Source organism: Phyllobates terribilis, unplaced genomic scaffold, assembly GCF_046119375.1.
Source record: "Phyllobates terribilis strain yellow unplaced genomic scaffold, ASM4611937v1 Scaffold_2__4_contigs__length_985480577, whole genome shotgun sequence".
NCBI lineage: Eukaryota > Metazoa > Chordata > Amphibia > Anura > Dendrobatidae > Phyllobates > Phyllobates terribilis.
Genome location: NW_027362762.1, coordinates 355,208,591 through 355,231,752, shown reverse-complemented (window position 1 = coordinate 355,231,752; position 23,162 = coordinate 355,208,591).

Below are 23,162 nucleotides of genomic sequence, written 5' to 3'. Positions count from 1 at the left end.
TTATATACTTAACAAAAAAGTGTGAAACAACTGAAAATATGTCTTATATTCTAGGTTCTTCAAAGTAGCCACCTTTTGCTTTGATGACTGCTTTGCACACTCTTGGCATTCTCTTGATGAGCTTCAAGAGGTAGTCACCAGAAATAGACTTCCAACAATCTTGAAGGAGTTCCCAGAGATGCTTAGCATCTGTTTGCCCTTTTGCCTTCACTCTGCGGTCCAGCTCACTCCAAACCATCTCGATTGGGTTCAGGTCTGGTGACTGTGGAGGCCAGGTCATCTGGCGTAGCACCCCATCACTCTCTTTCTTGGTCAAATAGCCCTTACACAGCTTGGAGGTGTGTTTGGGGTCATTGTCCTGTTGAAAAATAAATGATGGTCCAACTAAATGCAAACCGGATGGAATAGCATGCCGCTGCAAGATGCTGTGGTAGCCATGCTGGTTCAGTATGCCTTCAATTTTGAATAAATCCCCAACAGTGTCACTAGCAAAGCACCCCCACACCATCACACCTCCTCCTCCATGCTTCACGGTGGGAACCAAGCAAGTAGAGTCCATCCATTCACCTTTTCTACGTCGCACAAAGACACGGTGGTTGGAACCAAAGATCTCAAATTTGGACTCATCAGACCAATCAGACTCATCAGACCAAAGCACAGATTTCCACTTGTCTAATGTCCATTCCTTGTGTTCTTTAGCCCAAACAAGTCTCTTCTGCTTATTGCCTGTCCTTAGCAGTGGTTTCCTAGCAGCTATTTTACCATGAAGGCCTGCTGCACAAAGTCTCCTCTTAACAGTTGTTGAAGAGATGTGTCTGCTGCTAGAACTCTGTGTGGCATTGACCTGGTCTCTAATCTGAGCTGCTGTTAACCTACAATGGTGACTCGGATAAACTTATCCTCAGAAGCAGAGGTGACTCTTGGTCTTCCTTTCCTGGGGCGGTCCTCATGTGAGCCAGTTTCTTTGTAGCGCGTGATGGTTTTTGCAACTGCACTTGGGGACACTTTCAAAGTTTGCCCAATTTTTCGGACTGACTGACGTTCATTTCTTAAAGTAATGATGGCCACTTGTTTTTCTTTATTTAGCTGCTTTTTTCTTGCCATAATACAAATTCTAACAGTCTATTGAGTAGGACTATCTGCTGTGTATCCACCAGGCTTCTGCACAACACAACTGATGGTCCCAACCCCATTTATAAGGCAAGAAATCCCACTTATTAAACCTGCCAGGGCACACCTGTGAAGTGAAAACCATTTCCGGTGACTACCTCTTGAAGCTCATCAAGAGAATGCCAAGAGTGTGCAAAGCAGTCATCAAAGCAAAAGGTGGCTACTTTGAAGAACCTAGAATATAAGACATATTTTCAGTTGTTTCACACTTGTTTGTTAAGTATACAGTTATATGAAAAAGTTTGGGCACCCCTATTAATCTTAAGCTTAATGTTTTATAAATTTTGGTGTTTTTGCAACAGCTATTTCAGTTTGATATATGTAATAACTGTTGGACACAGTAATGTTTCTGCCTTGAAATGAGGTTTATTGTACTAACAGAAAATGTGCAATCTGCATTCAAACAAAATTTGACAGGTGCATAAGTATGGGCACCTCACCAGAAAAGTGACATTAATATTTAGTAGATCCTCCTTTTGCAAAAATAACAGCCTCTAGTCGCTTCCTGTATCTTTTAATGAGTTCCTGGATCCTGGATGAAGGTATTTTTGACCATTCCTCTTTACAAAACAATTCCAGTTCAGTTAAGTTTGATGGTCGCCGAGCATGGACAGCCCTCTTCAAATGATCCCACAGATGTTCAATGATATTCAGGTCTGGGGACTGGGATGGCCATTCCAGAACATTGTAATTGTTCCTCTGCATGAATGCCTGAGTAGATTTGGAGCGGTGTTTTGGATCATTGTCTTGCTGAAAGATCCATCCCCTGCATAACTTCAACTTTATCACTTATTCTTGAACATTGTTGTAAAGAATCTGCTGATACTGAGTGGAATCCATGCGTCCCTCAACTTTAACAAGATTTCCAGTGCCGGCATTGGCCACACAGCCCCAAAGCATGATGGAACCTCCACCAAATTTTACTGTGGGTAGCAAGTGTTTTTCTTGGAATGCTGTGTTTTTTTGCCGCCATGCATAAGGCCTTTTTGTATGACCAAACAACTCAATCTTGGTTTCATCAGTCCACAGGACCTTCTTCCAAAAAGAAATTGGCTTCTCCAAATGTGCTTTTGCATACCTCAGCCGACTCTGTTTGTGGCGTGCTTGCAGAAACGGCTTCTTTCGCATCACTCTCCCATACGGCTTCTCCTTGTGCAAAGTGTGTTGTATAGTTGACCGATGCACAGTGACACCATCTGCAGCAAGTTGATGCTGCAGCTCTCTGGAGATGGTCTGAGGATTGTCCTTGACTGATCTCACCATTCTTCTTCTCTGCCTTTCTGATGTTTTTCTTGGCCTGCCACTTCTGGCCTTAACAAGAACTGTCCCTGTGTTCTTCCATTTCCTTACTATGTTCCTCACAGTGGAAACTGACAGGTTAAATCTCTGAGACAGCTTTTCGTATCCTTCCCCTGAACAACTATGTTGAATAATCTTTGTTTTCAGATCATTTGACAGTTGTTTTGAGGAGCCCATGATGCCACTCTTCAGAGGAGATTCAAACAGGAGAACAACTTGCAAGTGGCCACTTTAAGTAGCTTTTCTCATGATTGCATACACCTGGCTATGAAGTTCAAAGCTCAATGAGGTTACAAAACCAAAAATGTGCTTTAGTAAGTCAGTAAAAAGTAGGTAGGAGTATTTAAAACAAGAAAATGATAAGGGTGCCCATACTTATGCACCTGTCAAATTTTGTTTGAATGCAGATTGCACATTTTCTGTTAGTACAATAAACCTCATTTCAAGGCAGAAACATTACTGTGTCCAACAGTTATTGCATATATCAAACTGAAATAGCTGTTGCAAAAACACCAATTTTAAGAAAACATTAAGCTTAAGATTAATAGGGGTGCCCAAACTTTTTCATATAACTGTATAATTCCACATGTGTTAATTCATAGTTTTGATGCCTTCAGTGTGAATGTACAATTTTCATAGTCATGAAAATACAGAAAAATCTTTAAATGAGAAGGTGTGTCCAAACTTTTGGTCTATACTGTATATCTTTGCCTGCAGATGATAGCTGTGATATTCAGCCATCATCTGTCTCTTACAGCTGCATGTGGAGCGGAGCACTGCGATCAGTTAATTTGTTAAAATGCGCTGTCAATCTCTGACTGCGGTATTTACAGGACATCAGCAGGGGCGCGTCATTCTATGTTCCCGTGAGGCAATGGCGGGATGCAGATAGGTTGCCATGGTGACTGAGGGTCTGCTGAAAACCCCCTGTGCCTGTTATGCAGGTACTAATGTGAATGGCAGCTTCTGTCTGGCATTTATAGGAGACCATGATTTTTGCTGTATACAGTACTATGGTATTGCTGTACAGTTAGGTCCAGAAATATTTGGACAGTGACCGAATCTTCATGATTTGGGCTCAGCATCCCACTATTTTTGATTTAAGATGGAACAACTGAGATGCAATTGAAGTGTAGACTTTCAAGTTTAATGAAAGGAGTTGAACAAAAATATTTTGTGAACTGTTTAGAAATTGCAATCACTTTTCTACAAAGCGTCCTCATTTCAGGGGCTCAAAAGTAATTGGACAAATTAACTTTACTATAAATAAAGTGTTAGTTTTTAATACTTTGTAGAGAATCCTTTGCAGGCAATGACTTCCTGAAGTCTGGAAGCCATGGACGTCACTCTTCGCTGGGTCTCCTCCTTTGTGATTCTTTGCCAGGCTTTTACTCAAGCTGTTTTTGCTTTTTGTGGGTCTTTCTACCATAAGTTTTGTCTTAAACATGTGAAATGCATGCTCAATGGGGTTGAGATCTAGTGACTGACCCGGCCATTTCAAAATATTTCACTTCTTTGCCTTAAAAAACTCCTGGTTTGCTTCACAGTATGTTTTGGGTCATTGTCCATCTGTATTGTGAAGCGCCGTCCAATCAACCTTGCTGCATTTGGTTGAATCTGAGCATAAAAGTATAGTCATGTACACTACAGAATTAATCAGGCTACTTCTGTCTTCAGTCACATCATCAATAAGCACTAGTGACCCAATGTCATTGGAAGCCATGCATGCCCATGCCATCACACTGCCTCCACCATGTTTTGCAAAGGTTGTGCTGTGATTTTGATCATGAGCCATTCCAAGACATTCTGGTACAGGTTGTTCTTAGTTCCATTTGTCCAAAGAATGCTTTATCAGAACTGGGCTCGCTTCTTTAAATGTTTTTATTGGCAAAGTCTAATATGGCTTTTCTATTTTTAAGGCTGATTAATGGTTTGACCTTGTGATGAACCCTCTGCATTTGCTCTCATGAAGTCTTTTCTTTATGGTAGACTTATATACTGAAACACCTTATTTCTAGAAAGTGTTCTTCACTTGAGTGGATGTTGTGAAGGGGTTTTTCTTCACCCTGGAAAGGATTCTGCGATCATCCACCACTATTGTCTTCTATGGATGTCCATATCTTTTTAAGTTACCAAGCTCATCAGTGCGCTTTTTTTTTGCATAATGTACAAAACTGTTGACTAAGCCACTCCTAATATTTTTGCTTTCTCTCTGATAGATTTCTTCTTTTTCTTCAGCCTAATGGTGGTCTGTTCCTCTTGAGAGCTCCTTTGACTGCATGTTGTGGGTTCACAGCTACAGCTTCCAAATGCAAATACCACACATGGAATCAACTCCAGACCTTTTACCTGATTAATTGATGATGAATTAAGGGGGGAATAGGCCATGCAGCCGAATAAAAAGATTCTGGTGATGCTAAGATGGGTAGTCAAGGTCCTAGGCAAAAAGCCAGGAGGGTACGTCATAGTCAGAGGGGTGAGAAAAAGGCATAGTCAGTGTCACGCCTCAGGATTCAATTCGGCAGTCCTGTGCTCTTCTGTCGGCGTCCCTATCCGCTGAGCCACAGCAGATTCTGTTGCTGTCTGAGTGCTGATTTTCATTTGCCTTTGTCCATTCTTTTCGGACAACAGTTGTTTTTCATTTGTTATTCGGCTTGTACTATCACACTGTAAGTGCTACTATTTAAACCTATCCGCTGCTGGTCTTCTCTGCTGGTGATCTCTCTAGTGGATTCTGCTTGGAGTTCTAATCCTATTTCTGGGTACCTAGATCAGTCAGATAAGTGTACTGCTGGGGTTTCTTTCTTATGCTGCTCTCTCCTTTGATTCTTTAGGCGGTACGTGATACATTTAACAGCCTTTTAGGGAGCCAGATCCGAGTTGTCTTCTCTAGCTTTTACCTTCAGGGTTTACTGAGATTGCCTGTGTTTCTGGATACTTTAGTTTGTGCAGGAACTGGGTGGGGCTTTGTGCAGCTTTTTCATAGCTAGCTTATTTTCCCCCATGTTTACTACCACGTGTGCATGACAGTCAGGTCACAGTCTGAGGTCAAAATCCCAAGAATGTAGCAGATCACAAAAAAGGGCTAGGCAAACAGATGGTCAAAGGCAGATCCAAGGTCAAGCAACAAAGATCAGAATTCAAGACTAGGAGCACAGAGCAAATACACACCAATATAGCAAGGCTACAATTGGCAGAAATCTAAGGCAGAGAACTGGCTAAAAAGCAAGGTAATTACTCCAAACAGGAGACACATGGAGGAAGCCCCAGCATGGCTAAACTGTCACACAAGACACTGACAGCTCAGGATGCCCCTGCCCTAGATTGGACTGCAGAACAGTCATTCACTGCATCGAGGCAGAATCGTAACAGTACCCCCTCTTCTAGGGGAGACCACCGGACCCCCCAAGTTTCCCAGGAAACTTATGATGGAAGGCCCTGAACAGAAAATCAGCCTTCACAGAACTAGCCAGAACCCAGGATCTTCTTTCAGGTCTGTATTCCCTCCAATAAACGAGACATTGGAGAGAATTTCGGACACTCCGAGAATCCACGATCCTCTGCACCTCATACTCCAAACCTCCAATGACAGAAAGTGGAGACGAGGGAGACAACACCGATGGGAAAAACTCCTTTAACAGAGATTTGTGGCACACATTTGGAATGCGATGCATCAGAGGAAGTCTTAATCTAAAGACCATTGGATTAACTACCTCCAGAATCTCATATTGGCCAATAAATTTAGGACCCAACTTCACTGACTTGACTGACTTTGTCACCAACTTTGAAGATGAGTCCTACCGAACCTTTCCTATTGACCATCCGTTTTTGGTGAAGCTGAGTCACTCTAATAGTACTCTGAACTTCTCTACCGACATCCCCAAGTTTCCATATGGCATCCTCTACTTAAGCACACCCAGAACTCATCCTAGAAAATTTGCCAAAATGGAGATGAAACCATAATTTAAAAAAAAGTAAGGTTTCAGTGGACTGATTAACCTGATTGAAAGGTGAACTCAGCAAGTGGCAAAAATGAGGACCAGTCTTCATACTGAGCTGCAACAAAACACCTTCAAATTTGTTCAAATGATTGATTTGTCCCTTTAGTCTGACCATTGGTTTCAGGGTAGTAGGCAGAGGAAAATGACAAATCAATCCCCAATTTCCTACAAAACGCTCTCCAGAATTTGGACACAAATTGCACCCTTCTATCAGATGCAATATTTAGATGGATTCCATGCAATCTCACTACATGATTGATAAACAAGATGGAAAGTGTTTCAGCATTAGGGAACAAAATGTGCCTGTTTACTGAATCAGTCAACTACCACCCAAATAACAGTCTTCCCTACAGATAAAGGCAAATCCGTAATGAAATCCATGGACAAATGAGTCTATGGTCTTTCTGGAATTGGCAATGGAGCCAATTTCCCGACCAGCCAGTTATGACATACTTAAGCATGTGCGCAAACATCACAAGTGGAAAGAAAATATTTAATATTATTAAGCATGGATGGCCACCAAAAGAGTCTTGCAGTGGCTTTTTTCATAGGTGTGAGCCCAGGATGACCATTCAAGATGAAATCATGAAACTCCTGCAACAGACATAATCTTATATACACAGACACAAATAATTTGGACCCTGGAGTAGCGGAAGGAGTCAACGACTGGACTTCACGGACCTCTGATTCCAACTCCGAGGATACCATCGAAACCACAATACTCTGAGGAAGAATGGAGGATGGAGATTCTGGGGGAGAAATTTAATCTAGAAAAAAATGAGGTCCAACTGGCCTGTATTGGGGTTAAACATTTAGCAGATTCAATAGAAGCTAAATTTTTATGATCCACCACAACAGTGACCTGATGAATAGCTCGCTCCAAAAATTGTCTCCATTCTTCAAAAGTTAATTTGACAGCATGTAGCTCGCAATTCCCAACATCATAATTTCTCTCAGCAGATGAAAATTTCCTAGAGAAAAATGGGCATGGGTGCAAGATGGTCAGAGATTTGGAACCTGGAGACAAAACAGCCACTACCCCAACCTCTGAAGCATCTACCTCTATGATGAATGGTTTCTGGAGATCGGGTTGGATTAAAACTGGAGTGGACATGAAACACTCTTTCAATTTACTAAGGGCTCCAATAGCATCCTGCAACCAAACTTTAAGATCTCTTACACGTGAGATCAGTAAGAGGCTTAAAGTGCACCTGTCAGCAGGATTGTGCTCAGCAAACTACAGAGTACAGACCAAAAGTTTGGACGCACCATCTCATTTAAAGATTTTTCCGTATTTTCTTCACTATGAAACTTGTACATTCACACTGAAGGCATCAAAACTGTGAATTAACACATGTGGAATTATATACTTAACAAAAAAGTGTGAAACAACTGAAAATATGTCTTATATTCTAGGTTCTTCAAAGTAGCCACCTTTTGCTTTGATGACTGCTTTGCACACTCTTGGCATTCTCTTGATGAGCTTCAAGAGGTAGTCACTGGAAATGGTCTTACAACAATCTTGAAGGAGTTCCCAGAGATGCTTAGCACTTGTTGGCCCTTTTGCCTTCACTCTGCGGTCCAGCTCACCCCAAACCATCTCGATTGGGTTCAGGTCTGGTGATGTGGAGGCCAGGTCATCTGGCGTAGCACCCCATCACTCTCTTTCTTGGTCAAATAGCCCTTACACAGCGTGGAGGTGTGTTTGGGGTCATTGTCCGGTTGAAAAATAAATGATGGTCCAACTAAACGCAAACCGGATGGAATAGCATGTCGCTGCAAGATAGTGTGGTAGCCATGCTGGTTCAGTATGCCTTCAATTTTGAATAAATCCCCAACAGTGTCACCAGCAAAGCACCCCCACACTATCACACCTCCTCCTCTATGCTTCACGGTGGGAACCAGGCATGTAGAGTCCATCCGTTCACCTTTTCTGCGTCACACAAAGACATGGTGGATGGAACCAAAGATCTCAAATTTGGACTCATCAGACCAAAGCACAGATTTCCACTGGTCTAATGTCCATTCCTTGTGTTCTTTAGCCCAAACAAGTCTCTTCTGCTTGTTGCCTGTCCTTAGCAGTGGTTTCCTAGCAGCTATTTTACCATGAAGGCCTGCTGCACATAGTCTCCTCTTAACAGTTGTTGAAGAGATGTGTCTGCTGCTAAAACTCTGTGTGGCATTGACCTGGTCTCTAATCTGAGCTGCTGTTAACCTGCAATTTCTGAGGCTGGTGACTCGGATAAACTTATCCTCAGAAGCAGAGTTGACTCTTGGTCTTCCTTTCCTGGGGAGATCCTTATGTGAGCCAGTTTCTTTGTAGCACTTGATGGTTTTTGCAACTGCACTTGGGGACACTTTCAAAGTTTTCCCAATTTTTCGGACTGACTGACCTTCATTTGTTAAAGTAATGATGGCATCTCGTTTTTCTTTACTTAGCTGCTTTTTTCTTGTCATAATACAAATTCTAACAGTTTATTCAGCAGGACTATCAGCTGTGTATCCACCAGACTTCTGCACAACACAACTGATTGTCCCAACCCCATTTATAAGGCAAGAAATCCCACTTATTAAACCTGACAGGGCACACCTGTGAAGTGAAAACCATTTCCGGTGACTACCTCTTGAAGCTCATCAAGAGAATGCCAAGAGTGTGCAAAGCAGTCATCAAAGCAAAAGGTGGCTACTTTGAAGGACCTAGAATATAAGACATATTTTCAGTTGTTTACATTTTTTTGTTAAGTATATAATTCCACATGTGTTAATTCATAGTTTTGATGCCTTCAGTGTGAATGTACAATTTTCATAGTCATGAAAATACAGAAAAATCTTTAAATGAGAAGGTGTGTCCAAACTTTTGGTCTGTACTGTACATACACTGTCAGGTGGGCAACATTTCACTGATTAAAATGATACCTTGGTTGATTAAATCTGTTCTGCAGTTCTTTACTTTCAATTTGGAGATAATGATTTGCCTGTGCTTTGGGGCAGAACTGTGGGGTTGGCTCTATCTGGTGCTCTGCTTACTTGTTCAGCTATATGCTCTTATGTCAGGTCTCTGATCCTTCAGTGACCTGCCTCCTATTTTACCTAGCCCCACACTACTAGATGCACTATATGTAAAATAGGAGGCAGGTCACTGAACAATCAGTGAGCTGTCATAAGAGCATATAGCTGAATAAGTAAGCAGAGCATCAGATAGAGCCCACTCCACAGGCCAGCCCCGAAGCACGGGCATATTATTATCTCCAAACTGAAAGTAAAGATTATACAAGAACCACATTCTTGTTCTTACTGCTTCTGGATCTATGCACTGGCAATGAGGATTCTATGTGAAACAGTGACCGTGTCACAGACATAATGCCACACAGACCCTATGGAACAAGGTATATAGGAATCTTTGCTTACAATATACTTTCATGATTACGTGGGCACTGTCACTTTATTAGTTTATGGATTTTTTTATATATGAATTGTAAACTTTCTCTATTTATATAGTGAATTATTACTTACCAGTATGTGGAGATTTTGCACCAAAAACTGTCAATACCATAGATTTGTATGGTGTGCGAGTGTTATACTTTTTCAATATTGACATCTTACTCAAATCTGCATATATGTAAATGATTTTTGTGAATTACTTCGTGGAACAGATGGGAATACATTTTGTATACTTACTCGATGATTTTTATGTATTTTGTTGAAATAAAGAAATGGTATTTTTTACTGAAATTTGTTCATGGGAGTAATTTCTGTAGGTTGTGTTGTTGATCACTACTCCCTAATACATGTTGGACCTTGTTTTGGATCACTGGAGCATGGCTGGGGGGATACAGAGTACACATGAGCCAATGCATGCTGCTGTGCCTACGCACCGACCGACGAGTTGCCCGTAATTTCAACAGTGCTTATTACTGGGTGGCCACCCTGCTGGATCCCCTCTACAAGGACAACATACCATCATTACTTATATTACTAGAGTGGGATCGCAAAATGTGTGAATACAAGCACACGCTGGTAGAGAAACTACTGATGGCTTTCCAACCTGGTGTCTCAGTGGAAGAGCAAGGCAGAGAAGGAGGAGGAAGTCGCCAAGAAAACTGGCACCACATAGGAAGGCAGGGTTAACATGGCCGAAATGTGGCAAAACTTTATGAGCACACCACAACATCTGACACCACCATCTGATATGGTCAGTATTAGCAGGAGGCAGCATTACAACAACATATTAAAAGAGTACCTGTCCACATGTCTCCACGTACTAACTGATGGGTCTGCCCCATTTAACTTCTGGTCTCCAAATTGGGCACATGGCCTGAGCTTGCCCTTTATGCCTTGGAGTTGCTGGCCTGCCCTGCGGCAAGTGTAATGTCGGAAAGTGTATTTAGCTCGGCAGGGGGTGTGAACACAGACAGGAGCATCCACCTGTCCACATCCAATGTGGGGAAGCTAACATTCCTTCAAATGAACCAGGCGTGGATCCCACAGGACTTATCCATACCTTTGGATGACTAGACAACTATACCAGCCACACCCATCCAGTTTTCAACTCTATTTGCCATTTGTTTCAATCTGGTGCCTCCTCCCCAAATAAAAACCCCAAAAACTGTGTTGGCTACCTCCTACTCCACCTCTTTCACCTATACCGCCATGCCCACCTCCTCCTCCTCCAGTTGGACACCTCAGTTTCAGAGGCGCCGGAACTCACGAGTTCATCGCTAATAGTGGACTAATAGGCAGTCACTCATCAGTCCAGTACTCGCACTGAATTTGTGAGAATCGGCATCTGTGAATTGAGGTGACCTAAGTAAGTTTACCGCAGTTCATTGACTATGAACATTGATTGTTGATTGCTGGAGTGCCGAGTGCCAATCACTCATCAGTCTGGCACTCACGCTGAACTCTTGAGACCCGGCGCCTGTGAACTATGGTAACCTCAGTAAGTTTACCACAGTTGATCGGCTATGAACTGCGAAAACCTTAGCGAAGTCATTTATCTTCACAGCAGCCGGATAATAACCAGTAAAGGCTACGCAGACAGCTGTGAGCTGATATTAATAGGCTGGGAACCTTTATGGATATTTGCCCCTTCCCAGAATAATAACACCAGCTTACAGCTGTATCCTTTCTTACTAATGTGATTTAACTCTGGGCGGGTTTCAATGAATGGATAGATATTTACACATGACATTGATAATCATAGTCTACATTGACTTACATTGTTTTTGGACTGTGTGTTATCTAGCCTCACACCATTCTATTGATTCTATCCAGCCTGTTGGCGAAACTAATTAAATCAATGTTTACTGATTTAAGGGATTTAAGTCATTTTTCTATCCACATTTGTTTTCAGGGCAATTATCCTACTCTTACCCCAATTTTGCCTCCTTTTGCAGCCCCCTAGCCCTTAGTACAAGTCCCCATTGACTTGAATTGGGTTCAGGGTCAAGTTCGGGGTCAAGTTCTGTCCCGAACCTAACTTTTAACTGCATATTCATCAAACCTGCTGAAATCGAGCATCCACGGGTCCGCTCATCACTAGTATCAAAATAAAAAGCTCGATATGCCTCTGCAGGCTTCCAATTTCATATGGAGACATGAAGAATTTGTTTCTTTCTAATGTCAAGTTAGTGCAAAGCCCTAATACAGCTATGTACTGTACTTGAGACCTAGTACATTGTAAGGCAGTAAACAGGTAAACCCACAAAAGTATACAATAATATACATTGTATGAAACTGAAATAATTTATTGAGGGTCTAGGAATGGTTTGAAATTGGTGAAATTGTATGACCTAATATTCCTATAGAACTACAACATTGTTTATGTTCTTAAACTGTGTTTTTCTTTGAAAAATCAAATAACAGACTTTATATTTTTATTATTTTATAATTTCTGTGTATGTGCTTACTTATTATGACCAGTAACATTTCTCAATGGCAAAGAGAAAACTGATCCATCCATGTCAAGATACTAAAAGATTATGGCCCCTCTTACTATTGAACTCCCTTTCACTGAGACTGGTGTGTACAATGCCCATCTTAATGAACAGGGGACTGAATTCTATTTGATTTATCTAACAGATATTTTTAGAAGTGATACTAGGCCTTATTCACAATTTAAATATTCTTCATTAATATGTTCCATTATATTTGCCTGGATTTTATTTTCCATTTCTGATTTTTGTTTACGAACAGTGGCAAAATTTGGAATGTGCAAATGAGGCCCTATAATCTCAGTAAATCTCAGAGTCTGTTCATGGGTGAAGACACTGCACAAGGGAGACACTCTTGGACAGAGCAGGGACCACCCCCTTAAACGAGCATCCCTGATGACTCTTCATTTCAGGGAGAGGGCAAGGGTTGTGACAGTGACCACCGCCTGTGCCCCCTGATGATGCGTCAAAAGAGGAAATAGGAATAAAATACAAAAGCAGTTAGATAGTGTAGTTGGAAAGCGGTAGAGAATTTTTAAAGCAAATATATTAGAAAATAGCTTAGATTATGGTACTACATACAGTAGATAGGAAGTTAGGAGAAAAATGCTTTGCCTTTGGATCACCACTTTAATGTATTCAAATGCTCTCAAAGGTCTTACAAGACCTTTTGGAGTGAACAGTGTGCAAAATAAATGAAATAATGAAAAAGAAATCATGATAAAAATAAATAAGTATAACAAAAAAAGACACCACCAGTCCAAACCTCTGTTTATATCTGTCTAATATAACCAATATGTGAAAAATAATTTCTAAAGAAAGCGAAATACAATTTAAAATTGTTTTTATATTGTGGTTGTAAAAAAGCTTTTTTTTTTTTAAAAAAAAAAGTGAAATATAAACATGTACAGTATTTAGTTGTTTTCTTTATATTTTTCCCCAATATCAGCAAAATAAAAGGTATACAAAAAAACACATATACAATAAAGCCTGAAAATGTGCCTGGTCAGGAATGGAGTCAAAATGGCCCTGTCATGATCTGGCTTTAGGAGTTTAGATAATCTCAAATGTGTTTGAAATATTCCGGAAGCGCGGACAATTACTTTTTTAAACCCATAGCTCTAAACAATATAAAAAGCTTTTCTAAAGCCGAATCAATATTTACAATACCTAAGAGCTAATTGTTAAACTCAATGGCCGCCATGAGCTTTGTTAGATAGAGTTGCCTTTTGATAGACTGTGCTTTCTTACAGTGTTACATAAAGAGTCAAGCCAGAGTTACACTCGTCATAAACAAGATCTGGAACTGAGACTCCTTAGGTACTCACTGCAGAGTAACGTATCTATATGTCTTCTACGCAGAAATAAAGTAAGATTACAAATAATCATACACTTTTATTTTTTGTCTTGATTTGAAAGCAAGACACTAAAGAAGGTGTCATATATTAAAGTAGATACAGGATTGATTGAAAACATCAATATTTTTCTTCAAGAGGTAATTATGAAATAAGAAATCTCTCTTGTAATTTCATGAGCTAAGTTAATTTAGAGACACATTTACTAAATATGTACTTAATTTGTCTCCATTCAGATTTATTTCTCTACTCTACCGCTGCCATCAAAGCAGAGCATGCAGTCAGACACTCTACATATGCTGTAGGTTATAAGAAAATGACAATCTAGAGGTGAGTATGCCATAGTATAATCCTTCTCTGTGGAATCAACATGGAAACACAATGAGTGATCTGTGAGCAATTAGCTTTTTGTATATTTATCAAAGTAGCACTAAACTCCTACTAGTCCTTCTTTATAGAGTATAATCAAAAGTATGCAAAGTAAAGCTACCTAACAAATTACTTTTTCCTTAATAAATCTCGTTTCGAGGATTGATTAATAAATATATACTTATGCAAAGCCACAGATTTCCAGCAACAAATGAGGACTGATCAACATGGTTGTGACTAGATCAACTTAAAGCAACTGCCTTAAAAAAACAATAAATTATTCTAAAATAAAGTACGCTATTATTTTGGTTATTGTGCTAAGCATGTTTCACAAGTAAGTTGAATTACCCTTAAAAAATTTCAGGAACTGTAACACATTATTTGTCAACTGTAAGACACCAATCATTTATCCAGACTTCAACTGGACCTCCAAAATATGAGGGGTTCCTGGACCAAGCCTTTACCCATTAATAATATTCCCCTAATACAATGGGGCCTTGAAGAAGACAATCACCTTAGGAGAGAACTTTACTGTCAATCTGATTTTTTATGCATTAAATATCCAATAACATTTTAGACTTGATGCTATCACCTGATAATGTGAATGCAATGAAAACATGAATGATTAAAACTAAAAATGTATTACTTTGCTGTTGGGATATTGTAATAAAACTAATACAGTAGGTCCACCACAATAACCATTAGTAGGTAGATGAAGTAGATGGACAGGATGTTTTTTTATATTGATTGAAATAGGGATAATACTCTCTTGACTGGAAAATATTTCCCTTGCAGAGTAGGCCTGGCATAGCTATCAGGAAAAAGTTCAATCCTCCAACAAGAAATAAAAATATAAAGTGGAAAAAAGTCTTATTATAAATGCTCAGCAATCATATCTTAGGCTCATGTTCCTGAATGAACTTTTGTCTTTTTGATTCAACTCAACTCTATTCACGTTCTCAGATAATCCATAGCCCATTGACTGCACAGTGCATTATTTTTCTCCAGTATTATGCTATATATTTATAGCTTTTCCTCAAATGAATCCTGGTAGATGACATGTTCATGTCATTCATCATGCATTATGGTGCATCTTGTTCACAATGTAATATAGCAATGAATAAGGCGTGTACTAACCATTAACACAGTCAATGGCATTAGAATGTTCCGGGAAACACATTTTTCGTAATCCTGCACTTTCAATTGCTTCTCCGTGTATGAAGGACAAGTGCCCTCCACTTTGGCTTCTATTCTGCAAAATCTACCTAGAGCCAAAGTCTTTATTTTATTTTTCTTGTTCTCTCCATACCCCCACCCTATTGTAAAGACATATAGTTTGTTTTATTAGTAAAATAACTGCATGGAGAGAAAGTTTAGCTAAGAATGCATTTTTATTTTTTTCTGAGCCCAAGCTATATGAAAATAATAAGTTGATTTCTCTTTGTAAAAGTTAGCCTGGAAAGGAAATGTAAACTTGCAGTTCTTTTCAATGAAGAGACCTTGTTACACAATGGCATAGAATATTTCTGAGCGTGACCGCAGATATTTCAAAAGCAGGGTTTGCATAACATTTTCTAAAAGTAAAAAACAATCTAGCACCCTGTATTATGTTCAGTGTGCCTAACTTGAAGTAGCGAATAGACAGACAACTGTGATCTCGATATCAATGAAGTAACCATAAAAAGTCTGCTAAAAGGCTCTTCTCTTATACAGAACAACAGATTTTGTTATCATATTACATGAATAAAAATGCCTTTTGAGGTGTTCAAAGGAGGACAGGCTGGCTTGGTTGAAAAGTTGCTCTATTGCCTGTGTGCATGGAATATATTCAGTCACCAGAGACCTCATCAACAGAAAGGAGGTGTATAAACATAAATGACTGCAACGAGTTGAGTTACGAGATGAATTTTCATATCAAATGACTTTCAGTGATAAATGAGCATGGGAATACAGTAAGAATACGCATCAAAATGGCAATGAGGCACCTTCCAAGAGCGGGACCGAAAAAGCTATTGCTTGAAGACATACAGCATAACTCTCTCTGCTATAAAAAGGTTTTCTGGCTTATGTTTTTTATTCACTTATTTATAGAATAGAATATCATATGTTTTCTAATATGAAGGAAATTAATAATCTTCTCACATACCTTTCCTCTACTACTGCCAAAGCCCATGTCTCCATATAAGAGAAAAGGTATAGCCTAAAGATTAGTCCTGTAAAAATATACCAATAAGCTAACTAAATAGGCCTCAACAAAGCGTCACACTCATGTGAATCTAGGTATTTTGTTAGGTATACTGTTAGTAGCAAAGTTACATGGCACCCATGGGCTAACTCAATAGGGCTCAACAAAGTGTTGTATTCATGTGAATCTAGGTATTCTGTTAGCAGCAGAGTTACATGGCACCCATGGGCTAACAGAATATGGCTCAATAAAGCACTGTACTCATGAGAATCTAGGCATTCTGTTAAAAACAGAGTTATATAACATTAATGGGCTAACTGAATAGGACTCAATAAAGCGTCGTACAAATGAGAATCTAGGTATTCTGTTAGGTATTCTGTTAGCAGCAGAGTTACATGATATCCATGGGCTAACTGAATAGGGCTCAACAAAGCATAACACTCATGTGAGTTCTGGTATTCTGTTAGCAGCAGAGTTACATGGCACCAATGGACTAACTAAATAGAGCTCAACAAAGTGCCAAAGTTACATAACATTCATGGGCTAACTGAATAGAAATAACAGTTCAGTATTCAGTTCTTGTTGCCTATCTCTAGGTGACATATTGTTAACTAGATTTAATCTGAGGTAATCCTCCTTCCCTGGGTGCAGTCTAAACCCAGGGCCAGATTCACCACCAGCAGAACTCCAACAATTCAAGCCCAATATTGATTTCTTTTAAACAAATTTATTTTTGATGCTTAGCATGATCTGTGAAGTTGGAAACTTAATTAATGTCTCACACCTAACTTGAAACATGTGGATCGAGATCGTAGTATGTTCATGTCAATTTAAAGAACTGCGTCCACATGAATCTCAGTACCATCAAAAAGCCCTCATCCATTATAGGTTCCCCTGTGGGTGTAAATAATCCTGTTGGAAGACTAGAAATAACAGAAGCTGATCTCTGCAGACCCACAGGAGTTACCAGCAGCCTGTGGCATTACTCTGGAGACACTTGTCAATTTCTGCCTATTGAAATAAATTGCCCCTATATTCTTCTCACAGTTGTGGCCCTAAAGATCCAAATTGCTACTTGTGCAAAAATCTAGGGCATTAGGGGAAGATGACTGTCACGCAGTACCATCTCACTGTGGGCGCTAACCAAGTCCCTAGAACTAGGGGTGTCCTGGTCTATCCCTGTCCCCCAGATTACTCCTGATGGTGGAGACGTCAGGTTCACATGCCTTATTAAGCTCCGCCCAGGGAGGTGGGAAGCTGAAGTGTATAAGAATACACTAACCAGACAAACAAGGGAAGACAGACAGGGATAAATGAAAATAACAATCATACAAAATATACTCACCAAACAACAGAGTGGAACACAGGAGAGTTAAAGGAAGGAGAAATCAAATAGAAGAGGATGGGGATGTGCGTGCAAACAAAACTTCAAGCAACAATCTCCTGAGCAAATCCCCAAATGCCAACTCCAACCAAAAACTACACCTCCAACTCCAAACCAGGCAGTAAGAACTAACAATGGCAATTCCTAAGTGCCAAAGGCAAGAATATATAGCAGAAGGGATTGGCCAACACTGAACAGCTGAGACAATCCAGATAGAAAAGCTCCAGGAGCTTCAACTGAACAATTTAACCTTTGCACTGCTAGCAAGGGAAATACCTGCACTATTTAACAAGATGGTGAAGTACTTTTAACCAGTGCAGGAGTTTGTGAAACCAGACTGTGCGATCTTCTGGCCCCTCTCTGTCGTGGTATCCCTGTGACAGTACACCCTCTTCTAAGGGGGTCCTCTGGAACCTCAGGGCTGGGTTTATATGGGTGAGCCGGGTGAAAAGACCGGACCAACCTGATCGCATGAACATCAGATGCTGGTACCCATATTCTCCCTTCAGGACAGTTACCCTTCCAGATATATCAGTGATGAAATCTACCAACAAATGAGTCCAAGGTCTACAGGGAATTGCCAAAGGTTGAAGAGCCCTAGACAGACGAGTATGTGGGGTCTTGAAACGTGCACAAATACTACAGACAGTAACATACTCCCAAACATCCTGGTGCACCCCAGACCACCAAAAACAACAAGTAAGAAGATCTGTGGTGGCTTTGCTACCAGGATGTCTGGCCAATACCGATTCATGATGTTCGCTTAAAACGTTAAGATGGAGATTCACAGAAACAAACAGTTCACCAAATGGACAGGCAGCAGGGGCATCCCCCTGAGGCTCTATGACCTTTTTCTCCAGATCAGAGCATATAGTTTCAATAACTTCCCCTTTCTGTAATATAATAACCAGTTCACAATTATCTCCTCCGCCAGGATAACAATGAGATTAGACATTCGCCTTAATGTTGTTATCCCCCGGCCTATACATCACAAAAAAGTTTAATCTTGTGAAGAACAGTGACCATCTTTCTTGTCTAGGTGTCAGACGCTTTGCAGATTGCAAATATAAAAGATTTTTATGATCAATGATTATCATGACCGGATGTACTGCCTCCTCCAAAAAATGTTGCCACTTTATTGCCAAGAGTTCCCTATTACCAATGTCATAGTTTTTCTCACCAGATAATAGCTTCTTTGAAAAGTAAGCACACGGACACCATTTACTTGAAGATGCGCCTTGTGACAATACAGCCCCCACCCCGACTTCAGATGCGTCAACCTCTACAATGAATAGATGAGTGACGTCAGACTGTATAAGAATCGGTGCAGAAGCAAAACATTTCTTTAAAGTATCAAATGCCTCCCTGGCTGGACAGGGCCATTTTGAAAAGTCCATATCTTTCCTGGTTATATCTGTCAGAGGTTTGGCCACTACCGAAAAGTTCTTGATGAACTTATTGTAATAATTGGCAAAACCTAAAAAACTTTGTAAAGCTTTTAAGTCTTCAGGACAACCCCAAGCCAGTACCGCACCGACTTTCACCAGATCCATGCGAAAACTGGTGGATGATAAGTAATAACCCAGAAAATGGATCTCCTGTACCGAGAACATACATTTATCTGGTTTGACAAATAATTTATTGTCTCTGAGTATCTGTAAGACCTGCCTGACATGTATCTGATGTGACTCGAGGTCAGGCGAATAAATCAATATGTCATCAAGATAGACCACCACAAATCTACCTGCCAGTTGACAAAAAATGTCATTTACAAAGTGCTGAAAGACTGCTGGAGCATTAGTCAACCCAAATGGCATCAGAAGGTTTTCATAGTGTCCTTCAGGTGTATTAAAGTCTGTCTTCCACTCACCCCCCCCTCCACCTAACTTCGAATGAGATTATATGCCCCCCCTGAGGCCCAGTTTAGAAAACCATTTTGCCCGGATGATCTGGTTAAAGAGGTCAGGAATGAGAGGGAGAGGATATGGATCCCGGACCGTGATCCAATTAAGTTTGCAGATATCTAGGCAGGGGTGTAATCCCCCATCATTCTTCTTAACAAAAACCTCCCCTGCTGCTACGGGAGATGAGGAAGGTCTGATATAACCCTTTGCTAGAATTTCTGCGATATAGTCCTTCATGGCCTGCCTCTCCGGACCAGAAGTATTATATAAACTGCTCTTCGGCAGCTTGGCCCCATCAATAAGATTAACAACGCAATCATGATGAGGCGGAGGGAGTTCTTGACATCCCTGTTCCAAAAATACATCCCCGAAGTCAGACAGATCTTCTGGCAGAGACTAGGTATCCACCCTGGCTAACTGAGTGTCCAAGCGATGTTCTTGATAGTACTCGCTCCACCTTACCACCTCCCGAGTTTGCATGTCCACTACAGGATTGTGCAGCATAAGCCAATGTAGCCAAGAACCACAGGAGAGGGCAAGCCCTCTAGCACATAACAATCGATTAATTCTGAGTGCATGGCCTCTACCTGCAGATGTATCACTCAAATGACCTGAGTAAAATATCACTTGCTCAAGGGTGCAGAGTCAATGACGATAATGGGTATTGGTCTAGACAGTTTATGTGACTTGAGACCCTGGTCCTGGGTGAACCTGGTGTCAATCAGATTAAGCCCCGCCCCACTATCTAGGAAGGCTGAAATAACCACCTTACTTTTGTCAAAATGGATCTTAGTCGGTAAAAATAATGAAGAAGAAAATATGAAAACCAGGGTTGCTAACCTCCCCGCAACCTGGGCTCCTTAGTTTTCTGGACGCTGTTTGCGTTTAGGTATGGAAGGAAAAGTACCTACAAAATGATCCTTCCCACCACAGAAAAAAAACACACTCGCCCCTTTACTCTGAACTACAGGATGACCTATAAAACGATCCCCCCCCAACTGCATGGGTTCCTCGGTTGACTCAGCTCTAGGTTCTCTTGACCCTGGGCCCTCTGAAAATTAGGGTGTCTCTTTATGTCTCTGACGAAGACAGCAGTCCACATGGATAGCCAGAGACATGGCCACCTCCAGGGAAATCGGACATTCATACAGAGCAAGGGCACCCTTTACCATCACAGAAAGCCCCTGACAGAACTGACTACAGAGCATGGGGACATTCCACTTTGTATCTGTGAACTAGAAACTGCAAGCAGGGAATAAAGCTATCTCTACTTGCTGTTTTACATAGATATTTGTGATGACGAGCAGCAATCATCTTATTAGATGGACCTGCATATTGCTATAAGCTTTAAACACCAAGTGGCACCATATAATGTACAGTAAGTAAATGTGTGAAGTCTTTGGATTTTTTTTAGTATCTTATCAATGGCAAAGATCTATACAATGAATTTGATATTTATAACAATTTATACTAAACAGATACATTTTAAAATTGCTTTGACTAGAGGGCAATGAGCATCTTGAACCCTTAAATATTAATATTTTTAATTTAGCATACTTGTTTTGAAACCCTATATGGAAAATATATGATGCAGTTCAAAGATTAACTTTCAGCCCTGGATTTTGAAAGCCCACAGAGCCATGCTGCCCCCACTTTTCCAGATGGAGGTCTATGTTACAAATATTACCCTGCCTGATGGACAAAATCAATATTTACAGCAAGACCAATTGCAAATCATAAAACTAAATATGGATTAAGTAACACTGCCACGCCATGACCACATTAATCTACCAGATGGACTCCTGTGTATCCTGGAGATGCTAGAGACAGTAACTTAGGTAAATCCTTTCATTGCATCACGTGGCTGTACAGTACTAGTGAGAGACTCAGATTAGCTTTACAGGCAGCTGATTTTTTTCCCAGATTATCCCTCTAGAGGCAGTTATGTCATTCTCTTACAGATTAACTCTTAAAAAATAGCTGTATCCATCCCCTTTGTGTTGGCTATATAATACACATAGACATCTTATTACATGGTTGATAACAATTTTTTAATGTGAAGTTTTGACTTCTGGTAAGTGAGAACATTTTTCGCCTGATTTGTGTTTCAGTGATTCATTGGTTATATGGGTGCAATGATGAATTAACCTCTTTGAATCTATTAATCAGCCATCATGTGTGTTTAACTGCCGCGGTTGAAACAGAGCTGACCTGTTAAATGCCACTGTCAATCTCTGACATCGGCTTTTAACAAACGCCAGCAGGAGGGCACGTCATTCCACATGCCCATCAGAGTGCATGTGACGTGATTGCAGGGTGCCAAAGGGTTGCCATGACAGTCGGAGGTCTGCTGAAGACCTACGTTCTTGTCATGATGATTCTCCTGCGAAAGCCAGCTTGTAGCTGGCGTCCATAGGAAAGCGTGACTTTCACTATGCATACCAGTGCTGATGCACTGCAATGTACAATACAGACCAAAAGTTTGGACACACCTTCTCATTTAAAGATTTTTCTGTATTTTCATGACTTTGAAAATTTTACATTCACACTGAAGGCATCAAAACTATGAATTAACACATGTGGAATTATATACTTTAAAAAAAAGTGTGAAACAACTGAAAATATGTCTTATATTCTAGGTTCTTCCAAGTATCCACCTTTTGCTTTGATGACTGCTTTGCACACTCTTGGCATTCTCTTGATGAGCTTCAAAAGGTAGTCACCGGAAATGGTTTTCATTTCACAGGTGTGCCCTGTCAGGTTTAAGTGGGATTTCTTGCCTTATAAATGGGGTTGGGACCATCAGTTGTGTTGTGCAGAAGTCTGGTGGATACACAGCTGATAGTCCTACTGAATAGACTGTTAGAATTTGTATTATGGCAAGAAAAAAGCAGCTAAGTAAAGAAAAATGAGTGGCCATCATTACTTTAAGAAATGAAGGTCAGTCAGTCCAAAAAATTGGGCAAACTTTGAATGTGTCCCCAAGTGCAGTTGCAAAAACCATCAAGCGCTACAAAGAAACTGGCTCACATGAGGACCGCCCCAGGAAAGGAAGACAAAGAATCACCTCTGCTTCTGAGGATAAGTTTATCCGAGTCACCAGCCTCAGAAATCGCAGGTTAACAACAGCTCAGATTAGAGACAAGGTCAATGCCACACAGAGTTCTAGCAGCAGACACATCTCTACAACAACTGTTAAGAGGAGACTTTGTGCAGCAGGCCTTCATGGTAAAATAGCTGCTAGGAAACCACTGCTAAGGACAGGCAACAAGCAGAAGAGATTTGTTTGAGCTAAAGAACACAAGGAATGGACATTAGACCAGTGGAAATCTGTGCTTTGGTCTGATGAGTCCAAATTTGAGATCTTTGGTTCCAACCACCGTGTTTTTGCGCGACACAGAAAAGGTGAATGGATGGACTCTACATGCCTGGTTCCCACCGTGAAGCATGGAGGAGGAGGTGTGATGGTGTGGGGGTGCTTTGCTGGTGACACTGTTGGGGATTTATTCAAAATTGAAGGCATACTGAACCAGCATGGCTACCACAGCATCTTGCAGCGGCA